The 23,496-nt window shown below is 38.3% G+C and overlaps 1 protein-coding gene and 1 pseudogene across 7 annotated transcripts in view; one reads left to right on the top strand and one right to left on the bottom strand.

The window, feature by feature from the left end:
• The window catches only part of DIS3L2 (DIS3 like 3'-5' exoribonuclease 2), a 371,579-nt gene that overhangs the window by 156,355 nt on the left and 191,728 nt on the right, over window positions 1–23,496 (bottom strand). The window lies entirely within an intron of this gene.
• LOC132369416 (U4 spliceosomal RNA) lies at window positions 7,549–7,631 on the top strand (annotated as a pseudogene).

Below are 23,496 nucleotides of genomic sequence, written 5' to 3'. Positions count from 1 at the left end.
CAGATCTGAAAACAGTTGTTCTGATACGAGAAGAATCATTGCAATGGTGCCAGCTCCCGTCTATAAAAGCTATACACATTTTTTGCACAACTGTATGATTGTTATGGCAACCATAAAAATGGAACTATCATTCTTCAAATTACACACTACCCATACTGGATTACCTACATACGTTTGTTCTTCCACATCACCCAGAATTTCTTTTCAGAAAGTGCTATGTCTGTCCTATAGATGTTTAGGAGTAAGATAAAGTGTTCTCTTTCAAAGGGAGAGTCCATAACAATGAATCTTTCAAAGGCCTAGTTCTTCAAGGATTCTAGGACTTCCCTGTCAAGACTTTTAAACCCACGGTCACTGGGAGGCCTCAAAATATTTCCCCCAGGGGGCAAGGAAACTGCCTGGAAAATGTATTCCCCAAATGACTGTTTTTTATTACGAGCATGATTAAAGCACCATGAATGAGCCTTATTAGACCCTGCACAGTTCTGCAAAGTACTGAGAATATTAGTGAGTCTCAGTTTAGTGAGATGAGAGACTTGTTTAAGAAATACATACCAGCATTTTAATTAAATTTGCTGCTGAATAAAACACCACCAATATAATCAAACAAAAATGTCAAAATAAATTTCAGCTATATTTTAAGATGATCAGGGACTCTCTTATTAAACAGTGTAAATTCTTTCTTCTCACTAATGCGGAAAGCAAACTCTAGTCTTTATGTCTTTTAAATATTAACTTGGGGCCAAAATTCTGTTTCATTGTTCACAGAGCTGATTCTACAGTTTAAAAAAAAAAAAAAAAAAAAAAAAGCAGCCTGGTAATGACTTCCTGACTGATTTTAATATTAAGTACATAGACTTTAGATGAAAACGTGTCCATAATTACTGTTTGCTCCAGAGGGTTTTCAAATAAGGCACCGAAATTCATCTAGTTTTCCCTTCTCAAAAAAACAAAAACAGGGGTTTCCCTGGTGGCGCAGTGGTTAAGAATCTGCCTGCCAATGCAGGGGACACAGGTTCGATCCCTGGCCCGGGAAGATCCCACATGCCGCGGAGCAACTAAGCCCGTGCGCCACAACTACTGAAGCCCGCACACCTAGAGCCCATGCTCTGCAACAAGAGAAGCCACCGCAATGAGAAGCCAGCGCACTGCAACGAAGAGTAGCCCCTGCTCGCCGCAACTAGAGAAAGCCTGCACGCAGCAACGAAGACCCAACACAGCCAAAAATAAAAACAAACAAATAAATAAATTTATAAAAAACAAACAAACACCCACAAAGTTTCCCTATGAGGTGGGCAGGGCAAGTCAAGCTCTAATGCAGCACCCCTAGTTACAGTTGGCGCTCCCTTGGCCGCAGGGTGCAGTGAACCATGGAGTGCTACTTCTCCACTTGCACCCCATCTTCAGGAGAGGAGGAGCTCCCAAGGGACCCCAGGTGACCCCATCTACAGTCTACACTTCTTCCTGCACTTTCAGCGTTCAAGTCACCCCACATACTCCCTCTACCTCAGCCCAATCCCCATCTTCTAGTCTTTACCAAGTCTTGGACTGGGCCCGAATTCATAATCCCACCCTCGCTTCCTACTGAAGCAGCTCCCCAGCTAGACTCCAGTCTCCTCTCCTGCTCTCCTGCCTTTCAGATCCTTTAGCATTTGACACCAGGATAAAGTTCCTAAAATACAGCATTAGATTACGCTCCTTTCTCAAAAATCCTCACTGGCTTCCAGCTATCCTGACATTACAGTCCTCAGCTTGGCGTTCAATAGCCTCTATGATCTGGCTTCAAACTACTTTTCCACCCCTCCTTAAGATGACTTGTGTACATTAACATGGAGCCTTAGTAAGCCAGTTGTACTAAACATCCTGAATTAGTGATTTGTGTAGATCCATCATCTCTTCTTCCAGACTTTATTCTCTTTGACGGAAAGGACTGTTTCTTTCAATTACATATTTTGCAATTCCAACAATACCTATTTCAGGGTCTTGCAAATAGTAAAGATAATAAATAGTTACTGAATTGAGTCTTTAAGTGGGCTCCTTCAACTCTAACCATGGGAGAAAAGGCTGGGGCTGTGGTAGAGCTAATAGTCCCTTTACCAGAAGTACCATCTATCTGTGAGAGTAGATTCCACTTCAGGTGATGTCTCGGGACCTCTAGCTATGGCCTGGGAATACAGCCCTAGAGAATTTTCTAGGTTTAGAACCCAAGTCCTTTGGACTATGAATATACTGATATGCAAGGGTAGATGAAAAGGGGCCAAAGAAAGGGGGTAAGAGGGAACAGAATTTGAGGGCAGAAGGCAGTGTGAGATTTGTATTCTACATATACCTCAAACATCTTTTTGGTAAGGCAATGTGTCTTAATGCTCACCAGAAAGAAAGAAGGGGCAATATTTTACCAAGCATAGGATATGCTAGACCTGTGTAAGCATTCTACATGTTATTATATTTAACCCCTGCCATGACCTCATGAGAAATATAGTAACTGTACATTCCTTTTAACTTGTAAAGAAAGAAAGGCTCAGAGAATTCAAGTAACTTGCCCAAGAATACATACCTAGTAAGTGGCAGAGTGATGATTCAAGCCAAATTTGTCTCTAAAACCTACATCTTAGTATTTCACCCCTGTGATATCAGGGTCATTTAAAATTTTCAAACTCCTGGGATAGAAAAATAACCACTAGCATCATGTATAAAGGCAGGAGGGTACAGAACTGCGGTGGACTGTTATCTGTCTTGACGTTCCCTCTCCCAAACCAACATGTAACCCAAAGCAGGGCAAACTGATTCTCGCTCTAGAATTCAGAATTAGGACAGAGAAGGGAGAGTGTGAGAAGGAGGAAAGTGTGTGAGGGGAGAAGATGGAGAGAGATATCAGGCTCCCTCTGGGTGACGGCGGCAGCTCTTAGGTAGCAGCCACCCCACAGAGCAGCAGGAAGCAAAAGAGGCCAGTATGAATGAGGGGAAGCCGACGTGTAGAGAGCCTGAGAGGCAGAGATGAAGCAAGAAGCCTTTCTGGGTTCCCTGCCCTTGGATTCTGGGAATCATCGCAGGATCCTTAAAACAAATTCCCCTTTCTGCTTAAGTGAGCTCCAGTGGTTTCTGTTATTCGGGACCAAAAGTCTTAATGAATGCCACAGCTGTGGGAAGTTTCTTAGAATGGCTAACTCGTCGTGGCTTTCTCTAACGCTTTCTCGTTAGCAAGCCGTGACAGGATGTTACAGCCGATGCTTCCACTCTGCCCACTCCTGGGGGCACCAGGTGCTGGGAAGCAGAGGGAGGGCATGGCAGAGTATCAACAACAAGTTTCTATTTTTTTTGGGGGGTGGGGGGGTGCAATGTGCAGCATGCAGGATCTTAGTTCCCCATCCAGGGATCGAACCCACGCCCCCTGCAGTGGAAGTGCAGAGTCTTAACCGCTGGACCGCCAGGGAAGTCCCTCAAGTTTCTATTTCAAAAACAAATTAATTTTTAGCAAGATTGCTTCTGTAACTCAAATTACACAAAGTACAATGCTATAACATTTTTTGACCAGTAGGGTTTTGAAGAAGGCTCTAACTTCTCCTTTCTCAATATGGGGAGGGGAAGTATGTGGTGTTTTTGATTGATTTGGTGTTTTTTTGATTGATTTTTTTAAATGTTTATCAAGGGTGTGGGCTTAAGGTGGAGAAACATGGCGATGGTGGTTAAGAGATTCCTGGACTGCAGAACTGAATTCAAGTCCAAGCTTTGCCCCTCTCAGCCATGTGACCTTGGGCAAGTGACTACACTCATCTGAGCCACAGTTTCTTCATCTGTAAAACAGGGATAATTGTTTCACAGGATTGTTTTAATGATTAAATAAGGTAATACTTAAGTATAAAATAATTAAACATACAAAAAGGTATAAAAGATGCACTCAATTAAATATGTGTTTTGGTATATGTATACCTGCCACATTAACAATGAAGCTAAATGAAAACTTCAAACTTTTACATGTGTTAATTTTCTTCATCCTGTATATTTTTGGCTGACCATTAATGGAGATGATCTATTACTAGGGAACTGATCTTTCTCTTTGTGTGTCCTCAGTGTGTATCAAGCCCCAAGGCAGAGACGACAGGAAAGGGACACCCAGGAGTGCTTACTACATGCCCAGCACTGTCTCAGGTCTGACCAACAGTCAAGATTATGCTTGTGATTTAATATTTTCAAAGTAACTCTATTTCAAAAAGAAACGATTAAATATGGCTATAGAAAAGGATAATTGAACACACATTTAAAGTATTATTATGCTTGTGGGAACACTCCTATCCTAGGAATTCTAATTACATCTGTAAGACCACAGGAGAACTGTTTAAACAATCACAATTTGAAACTCTTGATTCTCCCACATACAAACTTCGGTATAATTCCACTAGGTCACCTCTCAGGCAAAAAGATTATAGGGAAACTTTACATTTGCACAGTATGAGTAAATATATGTAACAAAACCAATTTTTTCACACATATAACAGGACTTCCATGCACGTCAGTCTCTTCCTCTGAAAGTTACAAAGGGACTCTGTACACTTATTCACATAATGCCACAAGTGCTCAAAAGGTTTCTGGAATTCTTTAAGAACTACTTTCTAAGCCAATTCATGAGCTTCACAAGAAAATCAGTTTTACTACTTTATAATTATACTTTATTTTGCTTTTTTTGAAGTTGTATTATCCAGCTTGATCACCCACCTGATTTACCACTCTTGGCTCTAAATTGACTTGGCTGTTTCCAAAAATCAAATGCATTCTCAAAAGATGAAGATTGGCCATTGTTGAAAATGTGCCTTAGGCTCTGAAGGCAATTTCCAAAGAGGAGTCCAAAAATGTGTATGGCTCCTTACCCACTGCCTGCCAGCAAGCTCAGATCCCCCTCATTCTCAGAAACATCTTCAGGACCCTGCTTCTGTCAAGCTCCCTCCCACCGCCTCCGGTGCAGCAAAGCTCCTTGAAAGGGATGTTTCTACTTAGCGCCCCTACGTTTTCACGTCCCTTCACCCCTCAACTGACTACAGCCTGCTTTGGCTCTCATCACGCCACTGAAACAACTCATGAGATATTCAAAAGACAAAGAAAAGGACTTGATGACCAAATGCAGTGACTTCTGTTCCAGAGCACAGGGCAGCTCACCCTTGATTGGAACTTGTCACCAACTGTGCCTTTTCTTTTTCTTTAACTCTTCTAATATCTTCCTTTCTGCAGCCCACTCCCCACCTTCTCCTAAGAAGCTTCCACCCTTTAAACGTTGGAGCTCTTCACAGTCCATCACTGGTCCTCTTTCCTTTTCCGACTGTAGGCTTACTAGGTATATTCATTCACTTTGTGGCTTTAACTACTACTTCATGCACCTAAATAGGTATCTGCAGCCCAAACTTCTTTCCTGAGTGCCAGGCTTGTTTTTCTTTCTGCCTCTTGGACATCTCCTTTTGGTTATTCTAGGCACTTAGTGTCCAAATTTTACTCATCTTCCCCCATCCAAACATTCTGTTCTTGCCCTCTAACTCACAATCTCAGACTTTCCTGAATTTCACCGCAGCCTAAGGTTACTGACACAAGTTCAAAGGCCACACAGACATACCCCCTACTGAGAGGTCTTCTTAGAGGATGTCAGGAACAGTGTTAATTGCTTTTTTCCCCCTTCTTCTTTTTTAAACAATAATAAGACAAAAGCCTTTGGAAATCCTATTCATCCCTCATGACCAAATAAATTCAAAGATTACCTGGCTTCAAAGTTTCCTCATGCAAAATTAATTATTTTCTCCTCTGTGTTCACCTGGTGGCTCTTATTAAAAAAAATTTAAACTTGTATTTAGAGATAAATGCCGATTAATACACAATGGTAAGAAATAATAGAGAAATGCTATCTACCTTATACCTAATTTCCAATGGTAAAATCTTACAAAATTATAGTACAATACCAAAACCAGGATGTTGACATTGATACAATGCACTGATCTTGTACTCATGAAGTTCTCAACAATTTTATCACACATGTAGGTTCACGTAAGCACCACCTCAATCAAGACAGAGAGCTATCATCATCTCAAGGATCCTTCAAACTGTCTTTTAATAATGATCATACCCAACTCCCACCTGCCCTACCTCCCTCAATCCCTGGTAACTACAAATCTATTCTCCGTTTCCAAAATGTGTCTTTCCTAAAAAGTGATATCAACAAAATCATACAGATGTAAACCTTTCAGACTGGCTTTTTTCACTCGGCATATTTCCTGAAGATTCATTCTGTTGTTGTGTATATCAACAGCCCATTCCTTTTTGTTGCTGAGTATCATTCCATGATGTGGATGTACCACAGCTTGTTTAACCATTCATGCATGGAAGGAAATCTGGGTTGTTCCCAGTTTGGGGATGTTATGAATAAAGTTACTATGAAAATCTGTGTACAAGTTTCCGTGTGAACCATAAGTTTTCATTTTTCTGGGATAAATGCCTAGGAATGCAATTAGCAGGCTGTATGATGGTTGCATTTAGCCTTTTAAGAAACTGCAGAAGTGTTTCCAGAGTGGCTGTGCCATTTTACATTTCCACTAGCAAAGTGTGCATGAGTCACTTTCTCCGCATGCTCACCAGCATTTGGTATCGCTTGGAACTTTTCACTTTGGTTTTTCCTTTTATTTTAGCCATTCTGATAGGTGTGTACTGGTATTTCACTGTGGACTTAATTCACATTTTCTAGTGGCTAATGATATTAAACATCTTTTTGCTTGTGCATTTACCATCTGTAGCATGTCTTCTGCCCATTTTCTAATTGGATTGTTTTTATATTGTTGAGTTTTAAGGGTTCTCTATGTACTGTAGATACTAATCCTTTGTTGGATATGTTTGCAAATATTTTCTCCCAGTCTAGCTTGTCTTTTCATCCTCTTAACAGGGTCTTCCACAGAAAAATCTTTTAATTTTAATGAGAACCGATTTATCTTTCCTGATATGGACTGTGCTTTTTTGTGCCAAGTCTAAGAACTCTTTACTAACCTTGCATCATGCAAGTATTCTACGCTCTGATCTGTAAGTTTTACAGTTCTACAGTTTATATTTAAGTCCATGACCCATTTTGAGTTAACTTTTAGGCATGAGGTTTAGGTAAAGGTTCATTTGTCTATGTACACCCAATTCCTCCAACACCATTTCCTGAAAGGCTATCCTTCCTCCATTGAATTGCTTTTGATCCTCTGTCAAAAATTAATTGGGCATATTTGTGTGGAACTAATTCTGAGCTTTCTATTCTGTCTCATTAATCTATGTGCCTATCCCTTGTAGGTTTTTTGTACATGATCTTTATCAAGGTGAGGATGTTCCTCTCCTTGTCTAGTTTGCTGAGAGTTTTTAGTATGAATGTGTGTTGGATTTTTTTCCAAATGCCTTTTCTGTAATAACTGATGGGATCATACAATTTTTAAATTTTTTTATTCTGTTGATATGATAGATTACATGTATTGATTTTTAATAAGTTTTATTGAGATATAATTCACACACCATAAAATTCTCCCTTTTAAAATGTACAATTCAAGCTTTGCACAGTTGCAGTATCATAGCCAATGAGGTTTATCCAAGGCATGATTATTGATAATTGAAAATAAATAAATAAAATGTACAGTTCAGAGGTTTTTAGTATACACAAAAAGTTGTATAATATAATCATTTCCATTACTTAATTTTATAATATTTTCATCACCCAAAACAGAAACTCTATACCCATTAGCAGTCCCTCCACATTTCCCCTTCCCTGTAGCCCCTAGCAACCACTAATTGACTTTCTTATCTATCATACACTATGTGGCCTTTTATGCCTGGTTTCTTTCATTTGGCATTATGTTTTCAAGGTTCATCCATGTTGTCGCATGTATCTGTACTTCATTCCTTTTCACGGCCAAAGAATATTCCAATGAATGAATACACCACACATTCACAGTAGATGGACATTTAGGTTGTTTCCATTTTGGGGGCTATTATGCAAATGCCGTTATGAACATTCACATTCAAGTTTGAGGAATTGCCAAACTGTTTTCCAAAGTGGCTGCACCATTTTACATTCACACCTGCAGTATATGAGGGTTTTCAATTTCTCTGCATCCTCATTAACACTTGTTATCTGTAGTTTTGATTATAGCTATCCTAGTGGGTGTACAGTGTTATCTCATTACGGTTTGCATTTTCATAATGACCTATGATATTGAGCATTTTTTCATGTGCTTATTGGCTATTCGTTTAACTTAAATTCTTTGCTCATTTAAAAATTAAGTTGTGAGAGTTCTTTATACATTCTGGATACAAGTCCCTTATTAGATACAATTTGCAAATATTTTTCCCATCCTGTGGGGTTTTTTTTTTTTTCAATTTTTTGATGGTGTTCTTTGAAAATCAGTTTGTATTTTTGTTTTTGTTCTTTTCCTTTACTTTTTTGGCTGTGTTCGGTCTTTGTTGTGGCGCGCGGGCTCCAGGGCACATGGGCTCTCTCACTGAGGCGCACGAGCTCAGTAGTTGTGGCGCGTGGGCTTAGTTGCCCCGCGGCGTGTGGGATCTTAGTTCCCCGCCCAGGGATGAAACCCACATCCCCTGCATTGGAAGGCGGATTCTTTACCACTGGACCAACAGGGAAGCCCCTGATGGTGTTCTTTGAAGCACAGGTTTTTAATTTTGATGAAGTCAAATTAATCTGTTTTTCTCTGTGATCACTCATCCTTTGCCTAATCCAAGGTCACAAAGGTTTACCCCTATGTGTTCTCCTAGGACAGTTAGTTTTAGCTCTTACATTTAGGTGTTTGATTCATTTTATATTAATTTTTGTATATGGTGCATTGATTTCTGAATGTTGAACCAGCCTTGCACACTTGGAATAAATAATACTAGGTAATGGTTTACAATTTTTTAAAATAGATTGCTAGATTCAATTTGCTAATATTTTGTTGAGTACATTTGCATCTGAGTTCATGAGGGATACTGGCCTATAGTTTTCTTTTTTTATATACTCTTTGTCTGATTTTGGTATCAGGATAATACTGGCATCATAAAATAAGTTGGGAAGTGTTCCCTCCACTTCTATTTTCTGGAAAAGACTGTGTAAAACTGGTATTGATTCTTCTTTAAATATTTTCTAGAATTCTCCAGTGAAACCACCTGGGCCTAGAGATTTCCTTTTAGGGAGCTTCCACATTATGAATTCACTATTTTTAATGGTTATAGGACTAGTCAGATGGTCTATTTCAATTGGGTTGAATTTTGATAGTTTGTAGTCCTTGATGAATTGGTCTATTTCTACTAAGTTGCTGAATTTATGAACTTCTTGATAAGTTTCTTGATTTATAAACTTCTTGTAGTATTCCCTTATAGTCCTTTTAAGCTGCAGTATCTGTAGTGATGTCCCCTGTTTCATTCTTAATGTGATTTGTGCCTTTTCTGTTTATCTGACAGTCTTGCTAAAGATTTATCAATTTTATTGATTTTTTTCAAAGAACAAGTTTTTGTGTTTTTCTTTATTTTTTCCTATTTTTAATTGTATTGATTTCTATTCTTTATTATTTCTTTCTACTTACATTGGGGTTTTTTTCTCTTTTTATAGATTTTTGAGGTAAGTACTTAGATAACTGATTTGAGACCTTTCCTCTTTTTATTTATTTATTTTATTTTTTTTTAATTATTATTTATTTATTTATTCATTCTTGGCAGTGTTGGGTCTTCGTTTCTGTGCGAGGGCTTTCTCCAGTTGTGGCAAGAGGGGCCACTCTTCATCGCGGTGCGCGGGCCTCTCACTGTCGTGGCCTCTCTTGTTGCGGAGCACAGGCTCCAGACGCGCAGGCTCAGTAGCTGTGGCTCACGGGCCTAGTTGCTCCGTGGCATGTGGGATCTTCCCAGACCAGGGCTCGAACCCTTGTCCCCTGCATCGGCAGGCAGGTTCTCAACCACTGCGCCACCAGGGAAGCCCAAGACCTTTCCTCTTTTTAATTTAAGCATTTAGAGCTATAAATTTCCCTCTCAACACTGTTTTAGCTACATCTCACATATTTTGATATGTTTTCATTTTCATTTAGTTCTAAGTATTTATTTTAATTTCCTTTGAGACTTTCTCTTTGACCAAGGGACTATTTAGAGGTGTGTTGTTTATTTTCCAAGGGCCTAGAGATTTTCCTGTTGCCCTTCTGCTATGGATTTCTAGTTTATTTCTATGTGGTTAAAAAACATACTCTGCATGATGTCATTTCTTTTACACTTGATGAGGCGTTTTTTATGACTCAAGATATGGTTCATCCTGGTGAATACCCCATCATGCCAATAAAAAAATGTATTCTGCTATTGTTGGGTGGAGTGCTCTATATGTATATCTCAATTAGGGTCTATTGGTTGATTGTGTTCTTCAGATCTTCTGTATCAATGCTGATTTTCTGAGAGAGGTGTTTAAGTACCCAAATATAATTGTGGATCTATTTCTCCTTTCAGCCCTATCACACTTTTTGCTTCATGTAATTTGAGACTCTGTCGCTGGGTGCATTTACATTTGAGATCATTATTTCTTCTAGGTGGAATGATCCTTTTAATGTTATGTAATGTCCCTTTTTGTCCCTAGTAATTTTCTTTGTCCTGAAGTCTACTTTATCTGATAATAATATAGACACTCTTGCTTTTCTAAACTAGTATTTGCATGGCATATCTTTTTTTCATCCTTTTGCTTTAAACCTACCTATGTTACAGTCTTTGAAATGAGTTTGTTGCAGACATCTAATTGTTATATCATTTTTAAAAAATCCATCCCACCAAACTCTGCCTTTTAATTGGTATATTTAGAACATTTACATTAAGGGTAATTATTAATATTTTACGGGTTAAGTTGCCATTTTATATTTTGTTTTCTGTTTGTTTCCTCTCTTTCTTATTACTGTTTTTATTTTTCCTGTAGTTTAAATATACATTTATATTTTGGATTCCACCTTGATTTATTTATAAAGTTTTTAAAATATATCACTTTGTATAGTCTTCTTAGGGGTTGCTCTAGGTACAACAATATACATAAGTTACACAGTCTACCAGTATCAACATGTTACTACTTTGAGTGAGGTGTAGAAACCTTAATTCCACTTAGGCTCCTTTATCCTCTCCCCATTCTAAGTATAATTATCTTAAGTATTTTTTCCACATGACATTGATCACTACATTAGTTGGTATTATAATTTATGATTTAAGAAACTCATGAGGGGGATAGTTTATATTTGCTCCTATTTTTACTCATTCTGATGTTCTTCTTTCCATTCTGAAATTCCAAGCCTTATGTTATCATTTCCTTTTTTTTAAAGAGAACTTTCTTTAGTTATCCTTTCAGAATAATTTGGCTAGCAATAGATTCTCCTAGCTTTCTTTTGTCTGAGAATTTTTTTACTTCCTCTTCACTTCTGAAGGATATTTTTTGCCAGAAACAGAATTCATGGTTGACAATTGTGTTCTTTCAGTACTTGAAAAATGTTGTGCCACTTCATTCTGGCCTCCATGGTTTCAAATGAGAAACTAGTATCATTTGAATTGGTGCTCCCCTAAAAGTAATGCAGCCTCTCTCTACTTCACAGTCTCTTTCTTTGTATTTAGTTTTCAGAAGTTTAAAATGATATGTGTCAGCATGGATTTCTTTGGGTTTCTGCTGTTTGGCGTTGTGATATTGTGACTGATAATAAGAAGTATATATTTGGTCTTCACCCTTGCTTCCAGCACAGAGCTCCTAAAACTCTTGGACTTTCCTAAATGATAAGAACAATAAAGGTGTCTTTTGATATTCATAACAAATCCCTTTCAATCACACCTGAGTTTATGTTAATGGGATGACTTTTGGAAACCATTTAAGGACGGGGGTGGGGGGGTGGGGGGGTGCTGGCTGTCAGAGGAACCAACCATGTGATTAGAGAGCGGGAACTTTTAGCCCCACTCCCCAACCTCAGAGGAGGGGAGAGAGTGGCTGAAGATTGAGTTCAACTATCAATAGTCAATGATTTAGTCAATCATGCCTATGGAATGAAGCTGCCAGAAAAACCCAACAGGATGAGGTTCAGAGAGCTTCTGGGTTGGTGTACATGTGGAGGTGCTGGGAAGATGGCATGCCCAAAGAGGGAATGGAACCTCTGCACTCCCTTCCCACATACCTTCTCTGTGCATCTTTTCCATTTTGATGTTCCTGAGCTATACCCTTTCATAATAAACCAGTAATCTAGTTGATAGTATCAGAACTGAGTTGAACTACAGGATACCAAGCGGGTGTTGCAAAATTGCTTGATGTGTGGAAAACACACACATCTGGTATCAGAAGCGAAGTAGCACTGTAGTCAAGTATTGAGAGCAGAGGACACACAGGAGGAGTGTGCTTTTCTTTACAGGGGTAGGCTCAGCTTATTGAATCTGTGGGCTTGTCTTTGGCCAGATTTGGCAAGTTGTCAGCCACCATTTCTCTGACTACTTTTCCAGTCTCATTCACTCTCTCCTCTCATTTTGGGAATCCAGTGATACAAATGTTAGCTCTTTTATTATTATCCCATAAGTCCTTGTTGCTCAGGCTAGGTAATTCTGTTAATCTATCTTCACGTTCACTAATTCTATCCTGTCATCTCTGATCTACTATTGAGCTCTGGATAGTTTTCTCTTTTGATGAGGGTATTTTTCACTTCAATATTTTCCATTTGGTTCTTTTTTTAGAATTTCTATTTCTTTGCTGAGATTTTCTATTTTTTCATGTTTTAAGAGAATTTATAATTATTTGTTAAAGCACTTTCATAAAGACTGCTTTAAAATCCTTGTCAAATAATCACAGCATCTGATTCATCTATTGGTTTTGATATCAACTATCTTTTCTTATTCATATTGTGATCTTCCCGGTTCTTGTTCTGATGAGTGATTTTCAGCTGTATCCTAGACATTCTGGATATTACATTATGGGACTCTGGTCCTATTTAATCTTTTTTTAGTAAGCAGTCCCCTACAGAGGTGTCGTACAAGGGCCAGGTGTGCATGTTCAGCTTCCCGCAGGGTCCTGTTGCTATCTGCCCAGCAAAAGTGAAGCACTGACTCACAATGCCTCACTGCAGATGGTAGGTAGCCATTCAGCTCTCCTTTCAGCCCTGCTGACATCTTCCCATGAAAGATGGGCACCAGTTCACACTATCTCACTGCCTCCAAGTATGGGTACAAGCTTAGATCCCCATTAGGCCCCACTGCCACCAGGAAGAGGGAAAGCTAAAGTCCAATATATACTGCTTTGTCACTACAGCTTGGGGGCAGAAGTTCAAATCCCTGCTGACACTAGGAGAGGGACGTAGGTGAGTGCCAACTATCCCTCTCCTACCACTTTGTTTATGCTGGTAGAAGGCAGAGGCTCAGCTGGCACTGGGTTCCACTGACACCAGGGGGGTGTGTTGTGGTGATCAGCCCTGACCCATCAAGTCTCTTTGCTGCCAGACAGGGATGGGGGCTCATCTCACCACTGGAACCTGCTGGTACTACTCTCAAGGGACAACTGGAAAATTACCTACTTTTGCTGGACAAGGGACAGATCAGCTCTATTCTCAATTCTTCCAATACTACCCATGCAGAGGAAACAGAACACAACCTGCTTCCACCGGATGGGAAACAGGGTCAGCTCCCTGCTTGGCCCCAGTGACGCTATCACAGTAGGGAAATTGCAGCATGCCTGTTTCCACTGAGAAGGGGAAGGAGGGACAGTTCCTTACTTAGTTCCACTGACACTACTCTGGCAGGGTAATTAGGGCACCACCAACTGCTTCTCCTGTGCAGGGGATGGAAGATTAGCTCCCTGCTCAGGTCTGCAGACACTTCCCAAAGTAGGAATCAGAGTGTCACCTGCATGTGGCAGACACAATGGAAGATTAAGTCACTGCACGGCTCCACAGACATTACCAAGTGGGGGGAACTGGAGCATTGCTGAGTGATTTCATGAGATAGGATGGGGCGAAGGGATGTAGAATATTAACATGTTGCTCAGCCCAACAGAAACCACGGGTGTGTGTGTGTGTGTGTGTGTGTGTGTGTGTGTCTTTTCCATTGGTGTTTGGCTGGAGTATGGTGAGCATTGCTAAAAAGGTTTTCTGTTGATAGACACGCTTTTCTTGTTCTTTTGGCTAGAGGAGAAAGGTTTCTGTTGGAAGTTATTTTTCCTGTGCGTTTTGGCCATTCCAGGTTGGCAATTTCTACAGTACCCCATCTAGGATATGTAGGAGACAATAAGAAAACCAGGGGATCACTGGCATGCTATTCCTCAAGTCCTGAGACCCCCTAGGCAATCCACCTTCTTTTCCCCCCCCTTTCAGAATCTTCCTATGCTTGTTTGTTGTGTTATGTCCATGTTTTTAGTTGTAAGAGGAGGGGCCAGGAAGGATGGGTATATGCCGTCTTTGTCAGAAACAGAAGTTGTGCCTCATTTTATTATAGTAATTTTAACATTTCATTTAGTGTGAAAATTAGGTAGGAAAACATCTTGAACAGCAACTTCTTTGAAGGCGCTGGACTGTGTTTTATCTATATTCTTTTTCCCAGGAATATCAAAAAGAAACAGGAATGAATCCTACCCTTGCTTAAAAACACATTATACTGAATAAATTAACATATATTCTGCAAACTTCTAAATAAAACCTTCTTTGTCTTTTTCTCCCTTCTTTTATTCTATACATATTTATTTACATATATGATTTATTATATACCATATACTGAGTTAGCTTCTAGAAACAGAAAGGCAAGTAAGACCTAGCTCTTGTTCTTGAGGACTCTGCTATCCATCAGGAAGAGAGAGTCACATACAGGTAAGTGAGAAATATAGTATGGCAAGTGCTATAATATAGGTATGAACAAATGGTCAAGGGAAAGAAGAGCGGGGCATGACTAATTTTTCCACAGTGAGATGGCAAAAGCTTCACAGTAGTTAAGATGGGCCCTGAAAAATGGATGAAATGCAGAAAAATGGATGAAATGCAGTAAAGGGCAAGATACAGAACTATCATAGAGTAAAATCGTTTGGGGAAAGGTGAAGGGTTAAGTGTAGAACAAGATACTGCATAGAAAGCTAAGAAATGTATTCCCCTCTTTTCCTATTATCAATAAAGTTGATAATTTCACTGCACTGATATGAGTGTCAAGCTACCCAACATTTCTAAATCTTAAGAATGATTTGCCCATACAATTATTTACTTCTCATGGCTCTTATTTTCAAATTCTATCTTTCTTTCTCTTCTCTCTGTTATGTTCAGCAGGGGCTTGTTTCTTTCCTAAAACTTTCTGCTGGAAGTTGTCTTCTTTTAGCTCCAACCCTGGCATTAAAAAATGAAGAGACTTCAGAGTGACATCGGTGGGACTGGCGGAGTATGGACCTCTGAAAAGCCACCACTCCATACAAGCATTCATAACACTGGTAAAATTGTTAAAATCAACCTTCTCATAACTCTGGAAATTAACCAAAGGCTTGTAAAAATCTGATGTACATTTATTCAAGAGAAATAGATGAATTTCAATTAGAACAGTGAGCTTTGTAAGGTTTTTACTTGCCTTATTCCCATGTCCCAGCTCTGAAGTAGCCTTGAAAGCCAACAGCTTTCTAATTATCGTGAAAATCCGGCAGCCCAGCAGCCACTGGAGGGGGCAGAACAGATTTAGAAGCTCACCAAAATCTGCATTCCTGTCTTTATGGGAGCTGTCTGGCAGCTCCCTGAAAAGCCCCATTCACATTACTTTGACCTGACTCACACCTTGCTCTTGTGCAAAAAGCCTTATAGCCCCAGGGATGTTTGTCAAAAACAATCAGCAGCAATTATTTAATATCACAGGTTTCTGAGGTAGTGGTAACAGTTGGAAAATTAGAAGCTAACCAAAAAAGTTAAAAGTTAAAGCTGGGGGATAAGGTGTCCACAGAGGTCTTTGCAAAGGCCTGACGTATTCCTGGGGGTCGAGACAGCCACATACATGCACAAGGCTGTGCACATGCCCAAGAGAGACCAGATAAGGCCTTAAGTTCTCACCTCTGGCTGACCCTGAAGTTCTGCACAGCAGGAAGTGAAGACTTCCAGGAAGCAGAGCTGTAAAGTGTGTGTCTGAGCATTGAAGGTATGCCCCAATACATGCACAAAGGCTCTTAGTGAAGGCTGGGAGACTACTGGTTCCAAGCATATAAGAAAATCTCTGTTCACTCATTAACTGACCACTAAGCTAGCAGAGCAGAAACTTCCGTGACTTCACACAACAAAGAATATAGAGGCTATAGAATTAGTTCAGTGATGTCACAAAGGGAAAACAGTGACAATAACAAATCTTAGGGAGGTAGGGAAGGTGATCTGATTTTCAGAGTTTCCACATTATATTATTTAAAATGCAAGAGATATAGGTATAGCTTTATGATATAGATATATCATGCAAACAGTAATAAAAAGAAGAGTTGAAGTAGCTAAACTAATAGCAAAATAGATTTCAAGACAAAAAGGACACTTTATAATGATAATAGGATCAATCCATCTGGAAGATCTAACAATTATAAACATATATGCACCTAACAACAAATATATGAAGCAAAAACTGGCCAAACTGAAGGGAGAAATAAACGATTCAACTGTAATAGTTGGAGACTTCAATGCCCAACTTTCAATAACAGAGAAAACAATTATATGGAAGATCAAAAGGAAACAGAAGACTTGAACGATACTATCAACCATCTAGATTTAAAAGATATCTTTAGAACAGCCCATCTAACAACAGCAGAATGCATATTCTTTTCAAGTGTACATGGAACATTCTCCAGGCCATAAAACAAGTTTCCATAAATTTCAAAAGGTTGAAATCACACAAAGTATATTCTCCAACCAAAATGGAATTAAATTCAAAATTAATAACAAAAAGAAACTTGGAAAATTCACAAATTTATGGAAATTAAAGATCACACACATAAACAACCGATGGGTCAAAGAAGAAATCACAAGAGAAATAAAAAAATATTTTGAGGTAAATGAAGAAAACACAACCTACCAAAATGTATGAGATGCAACTAAAGCAATGCTTAGAGGTAAATTTATACTTGTAAATACCTATACAAAAAAGTTAAAAGATCTGAACTCAGTTAACATAAACTTCCACCTTAAAAAATTAGCAAAAGAAGAGCAAACTAAACTCAAGCAAGCAAGGAAGGAAAGAAAAAAGACTAGAGCAGAAATAAATTAGAGAAGATATAAACAAAGAGAAAATAAACAAACCCAAAAGTTGGTTATATGAAAAGATCAGCAAAGTTGACAAACCTTTAGGTAGGTGGACCAAGAAAAAAAGGGAGAAAATTCAAATTACTAAACTCACAAAAGAAAGAGAATACACTACTACTCACCTTACTGAAATAAAAAGAATTATAAGGGAATACTATGAACAACTGAATGCCAAAAAATTAGAGAACCAAGATAAGAAGGACAAATTTATAGGAAGATACAAACTACTGGGACTGATTTAAGAAGAAGTAGAAAAGTTCAATAGACCTATAACAAGTAAAGAGATTGAATTAATAATTTTTAAAAAACAGAAAAACAAAAACCAAAAAAACAAAAACTTCCCATAAAGAAAAGCACAGAGCAAGATGGCTTCACTGGTAAATTCTGCCCAACATTTAAAGAGGAATTAACACCAATTCTTCACAAACTCTTCTAAAACTCATTCTATGGGACCAGTATCATCCTCAAACAAAAACCAGACAAAGATATCAAAAGGAAACTACAGACCATGATCCCTTAGAAATACAGATGCAAAAATCCTCAAAAGAACACTAGCAAGCCAAATCTAGCAACATAAAAAGGACCCCACACCATAATCAAGAATGCAAGGTTGTGCACTGTTGGTGGGAATGTAAATTGATACAGCCACTATGGAGAACAGTATGGAGGTTCCTTAAAAAACTAAAAATAGAACTACCATATGACCCACTACTAGTAGGTAGCAATCCCACTACTGGGCATATACCCTGAGAAAACCATAATTCAAAAAGAGTCATGTACCACAATGTTCATTGCAGCTCTATTTACAATAGCCAGGACATGGAAGCAATGCAAGTGTCCACCGACAGATGAATGGATAAAGAAGATGTGGCACATATATACAATGGAATATTACTCAGCCATAAAAAGAAACGAAATTGAGTTATTTGTAGTGAGGTGGATAGACCTAGAGACTTTCATACAGAGTGAGGTAAGTCAGAAAGAGAAAAACAAATACTGTATGCTAGCACATATATATGGAATCTAAAATTTAAAAAAAAAAAATGGTTCTGAAGAACCTAGGAGCAGGACAGGAATAAAGACGCAGACGTAGAGAATGGACTTGAGGACACGGGGTGGGGGAAGGGTAAGCTGGGATGAAGTGAGAGTGGCGTGGACATATATACACTACCAAATGTAAAATAGTTAGATAGTGGGAAGCAGCCACATAGCACAGAGAGATCAGCTCGGTGCTCTGTGTCCACCTAGAGGGGTGGGATAGGGAGGGTGGGAGGGAGATGCAAGAGGGAGGAGATATGGGAATATATGTTTATGTATAGCTGATTCACTTTGTTATACAGCAGAAACTAACACACCATTGTAAAGCAATTATATTCCAATAAAGATGTTCAAAAAAAAAAAGAATGCAAGGTAGGTTCAACATGTAAAAGTCAATGAAATATATTAATAAAGGACAAAAATCACAGACACAGTAAAACCACTCAACAAAATCCAACAGCATTCATGAGAAAAGCACTCAATAAACTAGGAACAGAAGGAACTGCCTTCACCAAAACCCCCCAAGCTTACATTATAATTAATGTGGTAAGACTGAATGGTTTCCCCCTAAGATCAAGAACAAGTCAAGGAAGTCCACTGCTGCCACTTTTATTCAAGATTGTACTGGAAATTCTAGCCAGAACAACTGAGTAAGAAAAAGAAATAAAAGTCATCCAGATTGGAAAGGAAGGTATAAAACTGTACCTATTTGCAGATGACATGATCTTCTAAATATGAAAAATGCTAAGGTATCTACAAAAAACTATTAGAGCTAAGAAATGAGTTCTACAAGGTTGCAGGTTACATGATTTTTATAGAAATATCAAATTTATTTCTATACATTAGCAATTAAGAATCAGCAAATAAAATAAAGAAAATTTCATTTGTGATAACATCAAAAAGAAAAAAACACTTAGGAATAAATTTAACAAAAGAAGTGTAAGCCTTGTATACTTTTGAATACTTTTGAGTATGTAAAACATCATTGAAAGAAATTAAAGATTTAATAAGTGAAAAACTATCCCATGTTTATGGTTTGGAAGATTCAATGACAATACAGCCCAAATTGATCTAAAGGTTAAACACAATCCATATCTGAGGCTCCTTTTTCTTCTGGGGTGGCAGAAATTGATAAGCTGATCCTCATAATAATATGGAAATGCAAGGGACCCAGAATAGTCAAAAAACTTTGGGAGAAGGAAAAGCAAAGTTGGAAGACTCACTCTTCCTAATTTCAAAATTTACCACAAAGTTACAGAAATCTAGACAGTGTGGTACTGGCATAAAGATAGACATATAGATCAATGGATCAGAATTCAGTGTCCAGAAATAAACATATACATCTATGGTCAACTGATTTTCAAAAAGCGTGCCAAGACAATTCAATAGGGAGAGAACCATCTTTTCAACATTAATGAAGGTGATGAGACAACTGCATATCCACATGCAAAATCATGAAGTTTGACACCTATATCACACCATATACAAAAATTAACTAAAAATGGATCATAAATGAAAGAGCTAAAACTATAAAACTCTTGGAAGAAAACAAGTGCAAATCTTTGTGATTTTGGATTAGCCAATGGTTTCTTAGGTATGACACCAACAGCACCAGCAACCAAAGAAAAATAGATAAATTAGACTTCATCAAATTTAGAAACCTCTGTGTTTCAAATAACAGCACCAAGAAAGTGAAAAGACAACCTACAAATGGGAGAAAATACTTACAAATCAAATATGTGATAAAAAACTGGTATCTAGAATATATAAACTATCAAGTCAACAATACAAAGACAATCCAGTTTTTAAATGGGCAAAGGATTTGAATAGACATTTCTCCAAAGAAGATACACAGATGGTCATATAAGCCCACGAAAACACATTAGCATCATTAGTCACTAGGAAAATGCAAATTGAAACCACAATGAGGGGGATGGGGAGATGAAAAGAAAAAAAAAGGACTACATGAGGTAATGAATGCTAATTAACCTAGTTGTGGTCATCATTTCACAGTGTATATTTATATGAAACCATCACATTGTACACCTTAAATATATAGAATTTTTGTCAACTATACCTTAATAAAGCTGAAAAAGATTTTTTAACAAACTGACAATGAGATACTACTTCACACCCATAAGGATGACTATAATTACAAATACAGATAACAACTGCTGGTGAGACCATGGAGCCTCTCACACTGCTGGTAGGAGTGTAAAATTGTGCAGTCACTTTGGAAAAAAGTTTGACAGTTACGCAAAAGGTTAAATACAGACTGACTACATGAACCAGCAATCCATTCCTAGATGTATATTCAAGAGAATTGAAAACATATGTCCACACAAAAACCTGTACACAAATATTCACAGCAGCATTATTTATAAGAGTTAAAAAGTAGAAACACCCCAAATGTCCATCAACAAATGGGTAAATAAAATGTGGTATATCCATACAATGGAATACTGTTCAGCTGTAAAAAGGACTGAAGTCCTGATACATGCTACAGAAGTGGTCCCCAAGCTTTTTGGCACCAGGGACCGGTTTTGTGGAAGACAATTTTTCCACGGACGGGGGTAGGTGGTTCAGGCGGTAATGAAAGCGATGGGGAGCGGCAGATGAAGTTTTGCTCACTCACCCGCCGCTCACCTCCTGCTGTGCGGCCCAGTGCCTAACAGGCCACGGACCACTACTAGTCTGCAGCCCAGGGGTTGGGGACCCCTGTGCTACAGCATGGGTGAACCTTGAAAACATTATGCCAAGTCAAAGAAGCCAGATACAAAAAGCCACTTATTATATGAATCCATTTCTATGAAATGTCCAGAATAGGAAAATTCATAGAGACAGAATGTAGATTAGTTGTTGCTAGGAGCTAGGGGGGAGAGGGAAGGGGAAGTTACTGCCAATAAGTATAGGATTTCTTCTGGGGGGCGGTGAAAATGTTCTGGAATAGCGGTGATGGTTGCATAATTTTGAGACTGTCCAAGAAATTGTTGAATTGTACACTAAAAGAGGTAAATTTTATTGCATTTGAATATATCAATATAAAAAACAGTGAAGAAACTTTGCCACTCTGACATTTATCCCTAAATCTCACTAGTTTACTCCAAATCCTAGGCCACCCACACAAAAAATTTTTTTCTTATCATTACAGTAAAATTTCCAAACAGACTTCATGTATTTAGAACGTATAGAAATTAATCATCTTTCCTGTGCATTCACAGTTCCACAATGCTATAAAATTATTTCTGAGTATAAGTTCAAATACTGTCTCCTCTGTCAATAGGCATTTTTCTACCTGTTCAGATAACATCTACTGATCTTTGACCATCTGTGTTCTCTAAGATTTACTGCTATTTATCAATATAAATTTTATGTTGACAAACTACTCAAGTACTTACAATTAAGAATATCCACAAGTGGTCTACTTTAGGACCCATTAATCTTTATTATTATCTATGAATTTCTTGTATTTTCATAAACAGTGAGTTGGGATTTACATGAAGGGAATAATGTTGCCAGTAGTTTCAAATGACAGTGACAACTTCCCCCATTTAATGCAGAACAATTTAACCTTGCTTCCCAGCAGGCAAGGAAAGAAGGGGTTCCCCTGACAACGGAAGAGCTGAGAGTGAAAGTACAGTCCTTGAATTTCTTCTGTTGCCCACAGTGAGGCACCGTCTATATTTGTCAGATAAATGTGGAAGACAGTTACCAATGGAATACCATTTTCTTTCAAATCCAAGAAGTTTGCTCTGAATAATTCAGAAAAGGACATCTCAAACACAGTTATACACCATTAGAGCTAATACATTTTGAAATATTTAGTTTAGCAATTTCATAGTGTATTCTAAGGAACACTAGTTCCGTGAGATGATCCACAAAAAAATGTTGTAAGAAATCTATTAACCCACTGTTTTCCAAAAATGGGTAGCCACGGAATCTTTGTTCTCCATGGCACCTATTAAAATCCCAAAGAACTTGTGACCTACCAACACCTTGTGGAAAATCCTAAGTTGGTCAAATAATCCATTTGATAAAAGATGAAACTGCTCTCTCTGTCTCCCCAAATTTAGCTGATTCGTCCAAGGTCACCCAGCCAGTCCCTAACTTCTAGTGCTCTTTCTGGGCTGCCACACTCCCTCACCAGAGGAACCTTTTCTAAATGGCAATTTAATCAGATTGGACTTCCTCATAAACAGCAAGATTAGTCATTTAATGTTAGTTATGTTTGAAAGCTTTCCCACAAAAGGGTTGACCTGAAAGAGGTTAGTATTATATGTCTCTCCTTTCAAGTTGCTATTTCAAGGTTGGTTTTACCTGGAGTGAGAGGAAATTTCTGTCTATCTAGAACAGTTCAATCTTGAAGATATTTCAGTATTTCTCACCACAGCACCCTTTCTGTGCTCAGTATTTTTAGCTCATTGTTTTCTGTTTTGGCAACCGAGAAGCTGCAGTTTGTAATTTTACCTCCAGCTTCATATTTCTTCTTAAAAGTGAATACAATGTCCTGTTTATAATAATAAAATCACTAGTTGGCAGAACGACATTAAATGGAAAAAAAAAAAAAAAAAGAAAGCAATTGGAAAATTTAGAGCAAGCAATTTTATATGCCAAGTTTCACATTTGTAATGGTCCGGTGGAGGTCACTGGGCTTCCTTTTTATTGAGGGAATAGTAAAGAAATAGATATCTACAAGTTCTCCTGTGAAAAACTATAGGAACCGCCTCCCCTTCAAGGAAGCTCATAGTTTTACTGAAAAGTGACATGATCCAAACTTCCACAATACTACTAAAATATAAAAATCAGTTTAGGGTGGTATTTTCCCCCTCTAATAATTTAGGTTTTCATTTTCCACTTTAATTGAGCTTTTAAGCTTTGTTTCCAGTTTAGTAACAAAGGAAACAAAACAATATGAATGAAATTGAAAATAATTGGAGCCAGTCTCAGAAATAACCTTGGGGTTTCTTGGACTTCTGGTGCAATCCCCTTTAAGCAGTTTCCTTGGATATATTCTCTTCCTGAACCCCAAAGGCTTGCAGTATCGGCGCTGCATGTTTTTTTTTTTTGTTTGTTTTTTTTAAACCTCAGATGCCCTGCTAAGGAGAGCTGCAGGTTAGGCCATGCAAGCAGCAATTCTCCAGAGACTGGAGCCGAAGGTCCAGAAAAATAATGCTCGCAATCAGAAGGGCCAGATTGTTGCCCC

Source organism: Balaenoptera ricei, chromosome 7, assembly GCF_028023285.1.
Source record: "Balaenoptera ricei isolate mBalRic1 chromosome 7, mBalRic1.hap2, whole genome shotgun sequence".
Taxonomy (NCBI): Eukaryota; Metazoa; Chordata; class Mammalia; order Artiodactyla; family Balaenopteridae; genus Balaenoptera; species Balaenoptera ricei.
This window is presented reverse-complemented; position numbering and strand designations above follow the sequence as displayed.